The sequence below is a fragment of the Ascaphus truei genome, chromosome 20, assembly GCF_040206685.1.
Source record: "Ascaphus truei isolate aAscTru1 chromosome 20, aAscTru1.hap1, whole genome shotgun sequence".
NCBI lineage: Eukaryota > Metazoa > Chordata > Amphibia > Anura > Ascaphidae > Ascaphus > Ascaphus truei.
Genome location: NC_134502.1, coordinates 2,839,651 through 2,852,448, shown reverse-complemented (window position 1 = coordinate 2,852,448; position 12,798 = coordinate 2,839,651). Strand labels below are relative to the sequence as shown.

The window sequence follows — 12,798 nt, the reverse complement described above, 5'->3', positions numbered from 1 at the left end:
ATTATGTTTAGAAGAAATAGGAACTTCCAAAAAAAAATGTCTTTCGCTCCAGCAGTTTTAAGGGAAGTCAAAAGAGAGTAAGTCCATAGATCATCCATAAACCAACTGTTTGTTTTAACTGTCCAAAACAAAAGAGTATAATGTTCCCGTTTTGATCAAACAAATCAGTCAAGTGTGTCACAGGGAAGAGCCACTAAATGAAAGAAATTATCAATTGCAATAGCTATGTTGTGGTATAGTATACGGGACGGAATGTCCGGGCAGGAAACGATATGTGGGAGGTACCAACGGAACACGCACTGCCTTAACAAGCTCGAAACCCTAACCCACTGCATTGTATATGTATATATTTGTTTGTGTTAATTGAGTGCTTCTGGGAGAGAGATCTAAAGGATACAACAATAGACAAATTACATGATACATTATTTAGTTAATTACTATCTGTTTTGTCTCAGGTTTATTCTTCTCATAAGTACGGGTCTCTTAATAAAATCCTTTAGCTAAAACATTTCACGCCTGCCACGATGTCAAGGTGAGATCCCATACGCAGGTCCAAACACAACCAATAGTGGTCCTACAGGACCAAAAGATCCCTGAAAAGACGACTCCTCGAAAACAGATAAAATGTTGAGAAAGGAGTAGCCGGCTCGCCTCTATTTCTCCCAGAGCATCTTTTGGTGAGTTTGAGTTTGCCGCTGCTGTCTTGGCGCTTAGAATCTGAGGTCTGGATTGGCTGCTGGGTTTCTTAAAGTATTTCAGATTCATTCATGAAATACAACAACCAATCCGAGCCTGGGAACTTTACAACCAGCCAATCAGAGGGCTGCCTGTCTTCCAAAGCCGGGCAAGTGGTTCACCTGACTGTAACAAGGGCATGGGCGAGTTCGCCACCTTAGCCACTTGTTATTCAGAAACTACCCGCTGTGTTAGGTGCCTCCAAGTCTGGGAAGGCTAATGCTAGCCGCGATAGCTTGCATTGTTTCCCGGACGTGGGTACTCCACTCAACCATCCTGCCCAAATGGCTCTAACACCACTGGCAGCACCTGTGACTTTGAAGTACGGACCCAGGGCAGACTCAGTGGCACCACAAACTGGTAGCCCACTAGCCCCCCTCAGAGAACATCTTTGAAAGTCCCAGCTTATAACACAGTGTACTGGTATAAAGCATAATACCTTACACACATTCAAAGTTAATACAATATACTTTTAAATGTCTAAGCCTTTTTGTTGTAAGGGCTAGAATGAGAACTTTTACTTGTTATTCCCCCTAGCCGTATGCCTAACACTCTGCAAACCTGACACATTTTAAAACAAACCTCGCAGCTTTATTACTTAGCTGGGGCACCCCCATGACCCCTACTCCAGCTTCAGGGTGACCAGGGCATTACCTGGGCATCCCCTCTTTTACTAAGGACCCTGTACCATTCTGGGGATACCTTGCATCCCTATGCCCCGTTTACCTTTCTGGTCTGTGCTGAAGCAGGGACTCCCGGCGGTGAGCTGCAAGAACGTTTTCAGGGAAGGATTCTGACCGGAGCTTTGTGCCTATATGTATCCGGGATTCCGACCTGATTCCCGGCTACATTATTGGGGTGCCCAGCATCTCTGGAATCCCGCTACCTAGGCACAATCTGAGAACACTTTCTCCGCAAAACCCACCCTGAAACACATAGCCTAGCAATCTCTGCTCGCTGGCACCCCTGGAAAGGCAAAATCATACAAATTCTTTATTGTCACATATTTTACATGCAATGCATGGCAGTACATATACAACAGTCAGGCCAAAGAGCTGACACTCTAGGACCCCAAAACATGGATCAGGGGCTTGACCTTAATTAGTGAGCCTGGTTACCCCCTCACCGTCACAACCTACTCATTGCTTTTATAGGGTTACCTAGGGCCATTCACTGGCCCCTGCTCCCTTTTGCATTGTACATTGTTTAGTACGTTACCAGACCAGCAAGGGTTACAATCAAGCTATATGAAGGCACGGCGCTACTCCTGGGGAAGCCGATGAGGTTCTGCGAAACGCATTACGCTAATAGTGCACTATTAACTGAACGCGTTTCGCAGAACCTCGTCGACTTGGCCACACTGAAAGTAGTGCAGTGATGATTGGAGGCCCTCAAATAGCTTGATTATAACCCTTTATAGTCTGGTCCAATCTGTATTGGAAGGGCACCAGCATCACCAATGATGAAATCCTTCCAAGCAACCGAAAGGGTGCCGGTGAGGGAATCCCAACCGTGCGGCGGGCTGGGCGACAGCCAGCAGAATGGATGACCAGCCCTCGGTAAACACAACAATTAAGCAGACTTTAAAGACACATATTTGTCAGCACATTTCTTCTTATTCTTTATTCCTATATCAATTGAACAAAAAAACTGAGGGAAGAGAGAGAGCTGGGGGGAGAGAGAGAGAAAGGGGTGGGAGAAGAGAGAGAGCTGGGGGGGAGAGAGAGAAAGGGGTGGGGGAAGAGAGAGAGCTGGGGGGAGAGATAGAAAGGGATGGGGGAACAGAGAGAGCTGAGGGGAGAGAGAGAAAGGGGTGGGGGAAGAGAGAGAGAGGTGGGGGTGAGTGAGACTTTGAGCGAGACTTATATTGAGGTATTCTCAATATAAGACCACTAACAAATATTGAAGAAGTGAAAAAAAAAGTTTATATTGATCCATAAAACACCAAGTATCCCGACATTTTGGTCTCTAGAGAGACCTTCTTCAGGGAGTTAGTCAGTGCCAGTATTTTGTGTATACCTTGATATAAGCTACTATCTCTATTTGAAACATCTGTTTAAAGGGCACGACACTAGCCTCGTACAGGCAGTTTTTTCTGTGGGTGTGGCCATTGTTAAAATTGATGTGTGTGTGTGTGTGTGTGTGTGTGTGTGTGTGTGTGTGTGTGTGTGTGTGTGTGTGTGTGTGTGTGTGTGTGTGTGTGTGTGTGTGTGTGTGTGTGTGTGTGTGTGTGTGAGAATATATATAAAATGCTAATTACAAACAGATAGATCGATTGGTAGACAAGTAGATGAAACAAACAAAGAAAGAAGACAAACATTTGACGAACAGGAAAACATGAGTGTCTTAAGCCTTGATTTTAATTTCCATTATTAAAACTTATCGATGGTCATTAATAGCTTCCCAAACGCTTGAAGTTTTAACACAGACACACCCCTAAGAGGCCAATGTTTTTCATAACGCCCACAATTTGTCATTTCCTCACTAATCCTCCCGTCCGTTCTGTCAGAGGCTCTCTCTATTTCAACCAATAGTCACAATACCTCAATTACTCTCTGCAACCTTTCATACATGTTAGAAAGACACCGCGACGTCATTACCTGAACTCAATACCCTGATCAACCTCCCGTTAAGCGCCATTACCCCCTGTACTAAAGGTGGTGCCTCGGTGTGGAATGTGGAACTAATTCAAATTAAATGGAACTGAAGAATATCGAATTTGCCAAATTGTGACAAAAGAAGCAATTAAGTGTCATGTGGAAGAGCACTGTTTAGTTAATGTGTGCCGGAATCTTTCTAAAGAGGATAACTGCACTCAAGCAATGTTGAAAAAATAAATACTTTTGCTGCTCGATATCTGTGTCTGTTTCCTACTTGTGCAATATCTGGGTATATTCCCAACTTGTCAAATATGTGGCTCTTCTCCCGGCTTGTCCTGTATGCGCTTCTACTTACTACTTGCCCGATATGTGCTTCTACTGTACTTACTACTTGCCCGATATGCGCTTCTACTTACTACTTGACCGATATGCGCTTCTACTTACTACTTGCCCGATATGCGCTTCTACTTACTACTTGCCCGATATACGCTTCTACTTACTACTTGTCCGATATGCGCTTCTACTTACTACTTGTCCGATATGCGCTTCTACTTACTACTTGTCCGATATGCGCTTCTACTTACTACTTGCCCGATATGTGCTTCTACTTACAACTTGTCCGATATGCGCTTCTACTTACTACTTGCTCGATATGTGTTTCTACTTACTACTTGTCCGATATGCGCTTCTACTTACTACTTGTCCGATATGCGCTTCTACTTACTACTTGCCCGATGTGTTTCTATTTACTACTTGCCCGATATGTGCTTCTACTTACTACTTGTCCGATATGCGCTTCTACTTACTACTTGTCCGATATGCGCTTCTACTTACTACTTGCCCGATATGTGCTTCTACTTACTACTTGTCCGATATGTGCTTCTACTTACTACTTGCCCGATATGTGCTCCTTCTTACTACTTGTCCGATATGTGCTTCTACTTACTACTTGCCCGATATGTGGCTCTTCTCCCTACTTGTCCGATATGCGCTTCTACTTACTACTTTCCCGATATGTGCTTCTACTTACTACTTGCCTGATATGTGGCTCTTCTCCCTACTTGTGCGATATGCGCTTCTACTTACTACTTGCCCGATATGTGGCTCTTCTCCCTACCTGTGCGATATGCGCTTCTACTTACTATTTGCCCAATATGTGGCTCTTCTCCCTACTTATTACTTGCCTGATATGCGCTTCTACTTACTACTTGCCCTATATGTGCTTCTACTTACTACTTGCCCAATATGCGCTTCTACTTACTACTTGCCCGATATGCGCTTCTACTTACTACTTGCCCGATATGTGCTTCTACTTACTACTTGTCCGATATGTGCTTCTACTTACTACTTTTCCAATATGCACTTCTACTTACTACTTGCCTGATATGCGCTTCTACTTAATACTTGTTCGATATGTGCTTCTACTTACTACTTGTCCGATATGCGCTTCTACTTACTACTTGTCGATATGCGCTTCTACTTACTACTTTTCCGATATGCGCTTCTACTTAAGACTTGTCGATATGTGCTTCTACTTACTACTTGCCCGATATGCGCTTCTACTTACTACTTGCCTGATATGCGCTTCTACTTAATACTTGTTCGATATGTGCTTCTACTTACTACTTGTCCGATATGCGCTTCTACTTACTACTTGTCGATATGCGCTTCTACTTACTACTTTTCCGATATGCGCTTCTACTTAAGACTTGTCGATATGTGCTTCTACTTACTACTTGCCCGATATGCGCTTCTACTTACTACTTGTCGATATGTGCTTCTACTTACTACTTGCCCAATGTGTGCTTCTACTTACTACTTGCCCGATATGTGCTTCTACTTACTACTTGCCCGATATGTGGCTCTTCTCCCTACTTGCCCGATATGTGCTTCTACTTAAGACTTGTCGATATGTTCTTCTACTTACTTCTTGCCCGATATGCGCTTCTACTTACTACTTGCCCGATATGCGCTTCTACTTACTACTTGCCCGATATGTGCTTTTACTTACTACTTGCCCGATATGCGCTTCTACTTACTACTTGCCCGATATTTGGAGCTGGATATCTTCGGTTGCTGCACTACTCTGATAAAGTCTTACCCAAGAGATCATACGGTGATATGAACTTTGACGTTACATCTGGAATATTTCTCCATCATGACTGCCCTTTATTACCTACTGCTCTGCATCTAGATATACTATCACATCATCGGGAGTAGGATTCCTTCCCTTACATGCATTCCATCTACCTCGCTTTCCCCATAGCACACATGGGGTTAATTATTGATCTGTGTGAGATGACTGATTGTTTTTCTTATCCTTCTTGGATTGATTCATTTACCTTTGGGTACTAGTTTTTCTGCACTTACCATTACGGGGGTATATATGCATTTTTATTTGTATACAATAATCCATGTGCAGATAGATTGCTCTGAGGTTGTTTTGTACCATCCATGTTTTGTCTCATGTGTGTTCATTTGAGTTTGGGACACTCCCATGCTGGGCATGTCCACAATCTAGACTATTCAGTGTGATATTCATTTGGGTGTCACTATTTCCACTCTAGTGTCATTCTACCCTCCCAGTGGCTCATTTTGGGGACGGTCATGACTCTATGTGGGATCTTTTGATTTCCACTATGAGTGTAAGGATCCTCCTCCCCCATATCGTTTTACAAATAGGATTCTACTGGTTTGAGGGTTTTTTTCACACACTTTGTGACTTGGATATGAGCTTCTGACTGTGTTTTTATTTGTATGTTATATTTTTCACCCTGTTCCTATTGTTGTCTCAGTCCATGATTAATAAACATTCTTGTTATTATTACTTTACTTGGTCAGAGTGCTTGTGTTGGGATTTCTCTGTCTTTTTGTGTCTATATATATATATATATATATATATATATATATATATATATATATATATATATATTTATATATATATTTTGACTACTCTGGTCATTTAATAAAATTTGCACATATTTATTTTTCAACCATACGGAACTGGCGCTTCCGTATGGTTGAAAAATAAATATGTGCAAATTTTATTAAATGACCAGAGTAGTCAAAAGGACTAATAGTAAACTGGTGTGATTAAAAAGCAATGATATGTCTAGTACAAGCAGATAGCAGCAATTAGCACGTGACATATGGAAGGGGATGTGGAGCAAGCAAGCAAGATATCATGGGGAAAAAAGGCCAACAGTGGTGAATGTCAATGACAGTCCATATGGCTGATGATAGCCCAGTAAGGAACAGTAAACACCCACTACAGAATGTCCCTTCTCAATGGTGATGTGGGTGTGCTGGTGACAGACCTGTCGCTTCTTTTTCTCCTGTTTTCTGTTTACATTTGGTCAGGCTTGACCACACAGAAGCTTCGCCTATTCCGTACAGACTGACCCTATGCTATAATCAATTGATGCTCACATTATTCACTTGCTACACTTATTTAATCCTTTTTTTACACTACACATATACAGAATTAATTTGCACATTTTAACACTACCATTCACTCCCTAGTGCTACTAATTGTTTCTGTGTGTGTGGTTGCAGGTCTGCCTGAGACATGCAGATGAGCATACAGTTGTATTTGCATATTTGCTTTCCTGTGGAGGGTTTTTGTCACTTTTTTTACTCACCATAACTTAACTCAGTATTATGGTATACTGCCTGAGGGAGTGTATGCCATATGTAGGGACCCATTCAGCTAAATGATGGACTTACAGTGTAATGATGGATTTATAGTATACATTTCTTTGTCTTGGTTAACTGTCTATTATGTATGTTTGTTTTTTAATATATATTATTGTGTGCTTTGTGTCAGTTTGATGGGTTAGACCGGACAGGCTGGTAGTTGTTATTACTCCTTTTTAATCTTGTTACAAGATGCCGTCACTATGTGTCCCCGTGAAACAACTTTGTTAAAAATTTCTTGTATTGAGATGAGTCAGCATACGTGTGTCTGAGGATGTATAGGATGGTTTGAGTTCGGTTAATATATTAGCCTCCTTCCCGTGATGTGTGGGTGTGTGATGCTCCACCTCCTTTAATGAACAAGTATCTATCAGCTGTGGTAAAAGCGGAGATTGGAGGGAGGAGTTACGTGCCTGCACATAGGGGAAGGGGGCTATAAATTGCAGTGTCCGGCTACCATTAGGTTACTCTTTGATAAAGTCCCCAGAGGGACGAAACGCGTCAGAGGATCCTCCTCATGTTTTTTAATCTGGCTTGTATGCCGCAATAAAAAAAATTTCTACAGCACTTTGCCTCCAGCCTATTCTAATTGCAATGCTCATTCAGCTACACTCCTACTAACAACCTTACCTTGGAACCGAGGCACGCAGTGGAGCAGGATCACCCTTCATCCCCAGCTGGAGAGGCAGAAGAGTTTGAATTGGAATTGTGAGTACACATCTCTATACTCTATTACTGAACGGGAGGTTTGAATAGCCCGCCCAAAGAAGGACCGCTGGGTGGAGCAATGGACTCACCGGAGCAGGTTAGATGGCTCTCTCCCTTCATCCTATGATCTACGTTTTCCTTATTACTCTCTCAAGGCTGGGATTTTATGTTGGACAAATATTGTATAATAAGGAGGTAACCCTGCTCAATTAAAATACCATATGTCTAAATACAGCAACACTAGGAGTATATAGAGCACCCAATTAGGGAGTTTCCCTTACCCACTCTACTCTTGATGTGCTAAAGATACTCACTCTCCAACATCACATATTACAACAAAATCCTGTTATGTTAATAACATACTGTATGTCCCTTCACAATTCAATTTTTTGTTATCTCAAGCCAAGACATCAGGCCAGGTGAAAAAGGAATTGTGTAAAGAGGTCCAAGTATCATTCTCGGGGTGGCAATCAATTCCGAACATATATGAATTGTAGGAAACGTTTTGGAGATATCAAACGTAATGTGAAAGCTAAATTCAGATATGTTTAAGTGCAACAGCTACTGGAGGAAGACCTGCTGACTGCAATTTAAGATTGACGGAGATGGAGGAGCAGGTTGCTCAAATACTTAGAGGAATGTGGTGTATGTGGTGCTCAAAATTGAGCAGGTAGCATCCTTAAACATTTTGTTAATAAGATCCTTAATTAGGAGGTCCGGCGATGATGGAGTGCCCCTCAATAATGCAATAAATCTGCGTGATGACTGTAGGGGAAGTGACAAGTGGAGTCAGTTGAGACAGCCACCGGGATGTACACAATGATCACCCTGACAGTATGATGAAGAGGAACTATGTCCATAACAGCAGGATATGAATAAGGCACATTGGCACTTTACCTGCTCCTTCAGGGGGCACTCTCAGGATCAGTAGCGTGCAGTCCATCCATAGGTGAATTCAAGAGGGTAGTGGTGTAGATAGAGCACAGCTTCCAGACTCCCTGCAATGTGAGGCAGGGAAAACAAAACCAGGCCACTCCGCAGTAGTTTCAAATTTGTATTAGCCAACTAACACATACAGGGAAAAAAGGGGACAAATAGAACGCACCTACGCGTTTCGTACAAAGGTACTTTATCAAGGTTGATAAAGTACCTTTGTACGAAACGCGTAGGTGCGTTCTATTTGTCCCCTTTTTTCCCTGTATGTGTTAGTTGGCTAATACAAATTTGAAACTACTGCGGAGTGGCCTGGTTTTGTTTTCCCTGCCTCACATTGCAGGGAGTCTGGAAGCTGTGCTCTATCTACACCACTACCCTCTTGCTCAAATACTTAACCCCATTTTGGTTGAGGGTTTGCCGGGGATCATGATATTGGTGTGTGCGACCAGCGGTTTCCCCCAGGTCAGTAAATGTAATTTGACATGTAGCAAACTATTCTCCAACTACACTCATTCTTGTCAAATTGTGTTAAAATATTTATTCATAACATGTTCACATGTTACCAATGTACAGTATATGAAGTTAGTACATAAACTGGGAGTCGACATAAACTAATACACACCCCTTCATAAGTTTATGCATGCACATACTATGTATTACCAAATGGATGTGGCCAATTTTTAAAATCTAATTGGTAGGTAGCAGATACAGCTGCTGTTGATCTGATGAAAAGTCACATATATACTGCACCGACACACTTTATTCGAGCAAATACCCAGTATGTACCTGGCAGATACCTGGAATGCGCCGCTCCTCACCTCTGACAAGCCCCGTTGCGTTTGCCTTCCCAGCCTGGGTTCATGCCTGGCTGACGGGCGGCTGATCTGTTAAATGATAATGATTAGGATTTAATAGGCTGCAATGCTTCGCGTGTCTACCAGATGGCATAAATTCATGAATTGTAATGCAGTATATATATATATATATACTGTGCAGTATTGCAGCCAGTGGGAATAAAATGCTTCAATCCCTGCCTGGAAAATAACCCAATGCACTCGGGCAGAAAACAGTCACAAACCTCAATACACCCGGGTATACCCGAATTCGTGGGACTAGCCGAGCTCGAATAAAGTGTGTCGCCAGTGTACATAATGAGTATTTAGTTACATGGATATTCTTATTTAAGGTTTAGCTAACTTGCACATCATTTTCGACATTCTTCTATAAACTGTACATAGTGTCTCATGGATCTGCGGTCTCATGCATCTGCGGTCTCATCACCTGCATCTGTGGTTTTATCACCATTACCTAATCAAGGTGAGCCCTGAAAAGTCTAACAATAATGTGTCACCTTCTGTGTGTGAACGCTCGGGCTCGTGAAGCACACTTTTTGTGTGTACGGGTTCGTGGTGTGTGTGTGGATTTATTGAATCGATATAATATCATAATATTTACACATTTAAAAAACAGCCATGTTGTGAGAATAAATGTTTTATTTGAATTGAATAACATGTGCAACTTTCATATATATACTGTACACACTGTCTATAGTGTGTCTGATCCGGAACGTGTAACAGTGCGAAAACATACTTTTGCTAGTCTTTCCCCCCGATCAGCCAGCTCCCTGGCGTGAACACGCGTGGTCTATGGACGGCTGTCTAACCGCAGCCAACAAGTGCCGCGCGATCGCACGGCGGAACATGCGTGCCCCACGCTTCAAATCACTAGGGGACACTTAAAGGTGGGAATGACAGCAACTATGTACAAATCACACAAAATGATACAGCTGATGTTGTAGTGAACAATACATGGTGTTGTGAATTTGTTCAAACAACTTTACTTGTGAGTCACCAAATTATATGGTCTGCTGAATGCCCACTCTATAGGTACCATTTCAATTCATTAGAGAGAGACCTCGCTGAAACCCCTTGTTGGTGAAAGCGTGCTGCCAAGGGAGTGTAACAATTGTCCTGACCATATTATACCATAAGGGTCTGCTCTGCGCCACTCAATAGGGACTTCTCTGTGCCATCTATAGGTACATCTCCATATCACCATTTCAATTCAATCCCATTATTCATGCACAGCTGACCAGCACCGATTTAATGAAAGGACTGATGTCCGCACTGGAGGCGTTAGTGAGAATGAAATCATCATGCACTGTAACTCCAAATGATGTGACCGTTAGTAACGGTGTGCCAATCTATTCATGTTGTCCTCATTTCTTTGAAACAGAGACCACGTCTCCTGTCTTGGCAGCTTCACAGTCGCCATCGACTTCAGTGTCCACGATTAACCCGTACACAACTTGCTCGCGTCCAGCAGCCTAATTCAGCGTCGCTACAGCAATCTGAAGTGCGCTTTTTGGAGTCCCACACATCCCGTCACCAACAAATGATGGGTGTGCAACAGCAAATCTTTCGGAGCTGGTCAGCATCAAAGTAATTTTGAACAGGAATGGTACTGCATTTGACTTGCATAATTCATCATTACAATCCATAGCCTCCGGTCTGATAAAACAGGACGAGCTACGGGCCTGTGCACCAATGTCTAGACGACAGGATCCTGCCTCCTCTCCATCTTTCAGTGAATTTGGGATTTTTTCTCCGCCTTGTTCGATGCCCCACTTTCCGCCACCATTGTCCTCCTCCCAGACAACATCATTGCCATAATTTCAGGCACCATTATTGCCTGCTTCTCCTGCAACATCGATGGCCTCTGCTCCAGCCCCATTATCGCCTGCTTCTCCTGCAACCAAAACAAGAAGAAGCTAGGAACAAGTAAGAGGAAAGTGTTACGCAAATACTGGTGCCCTGTGCTGGGTACATGGAAAAAGACGAGTCAAGGGAACACAATGAAGGGAAGTGATAATGTATCTGCTACAGCACCTACACAGCCATATACAGACATGGCAGTGACATCACCCTTGGCACCCCATCTCAAGCTATGCCACTGCAAACAGCACCCCCATCTCAAGCTTTGTCATTGCCAACAGCACCCCCATCTCAAGCTTTGCCCACAGCACCCCCATCTCAAGCTTTGCCACTGCCAACAGCACCCCCATCTCAAGCTTTGCCACTGCCAACAGCACCCCCATCTCAAGCTTTGCCACTGCCAACAGCACCCCCATATCAAGCTTTGCCCACAGCACCCCCATCTCAAGCTTTGTCATTGCCAACAGCACCCCTATCTCAAGCTTTGCCCACAGCACCCCCATCTCAAGCTTTGCCACTGCCAACAGCACCGCCATCTCAAGCTTTGCCACTGCCAACAGCACCCCCATCTCAAGCTTTGCCACTGCCAATGGTATCAGAAACTGCAATAGTGCGGCCCATAATGTTACATGTTCGTGGCAGAGCTCGCACACGGCCCCCGGCGCACACCTTCAACGCAACGCCCATTGACTCACTCTCAAACATGGCTGTCTGAAAATCAATAAATATTTGAAGTGTCAATGTACTTTGTTTGTTCTTATTGTGTCAAAAATATACAACGTTGTTCGTGTGAAAAATACATACATACAGTAACCTTTCTAACTTGATTCAACAAACTATTCATTGCATACTTATCTTATAGTAAGGAGTACATGTTCATACAATGTTAAAGAGACAAGTCCAGTAATGGATGGCCAAACTTTACCAACGTGCCTTTCATACATCAGTTACATAACTATACATATCTATCTATCTACCTACCTGTCTACCTGCCTGTCTGTCTGTTATATATATTTTGTATATATATATAATAATATATATATATATATATATATATATATATTTATACAAATGGAAATACAACTGTATGCTCATATGCATGTCTTAGGCAGGTCTGCAACCCCGCCTTTCCCCATTATCACCCAGCACACAGCACTTCCACTGCAGCAAGGGATTCTGGGAAATGACATGCAAATGAGCACACAGTGCCACTTTTTGTAGCAAAAGGTGGGGTTGCAGACCTGCCTAAGACATGCAGATGAGCATACAGTTGTATTTACATTTGCATATTTGCTTTGCTGTGGAGGGTTTTTGTCACTTTTTTTACTCACCATAACTTAACTCAGTATATATATATATATATATATATATATATATATATATATATATATATATAATCAAAAAATAAA

The 12,798-nt window shown here is 42.6% G+C and overlaps 1 long non-coding RNA gene across 1 annotated transcript; it reads left to right on the top strand.

The window, feature by feature from the left end:
- Positions 1-9,054: 9,054 nt before the first annotated feature.
- On the top strand, positions 9,055-12,117 carry LOC142471346 (uncharacterized). Its single transcript, XR_012789414.1, has 3 exons — positions 9,055-9,137; positions 9,914-9,992; positions 10,911-12,117. It is a non-coding gene; the product is annotated as an uncharacterized LOC142471346 (long non-coding RNA).
- The last annotated feature ends 681 nt before the right edge of the window (positions 12,118-12,798 follow it).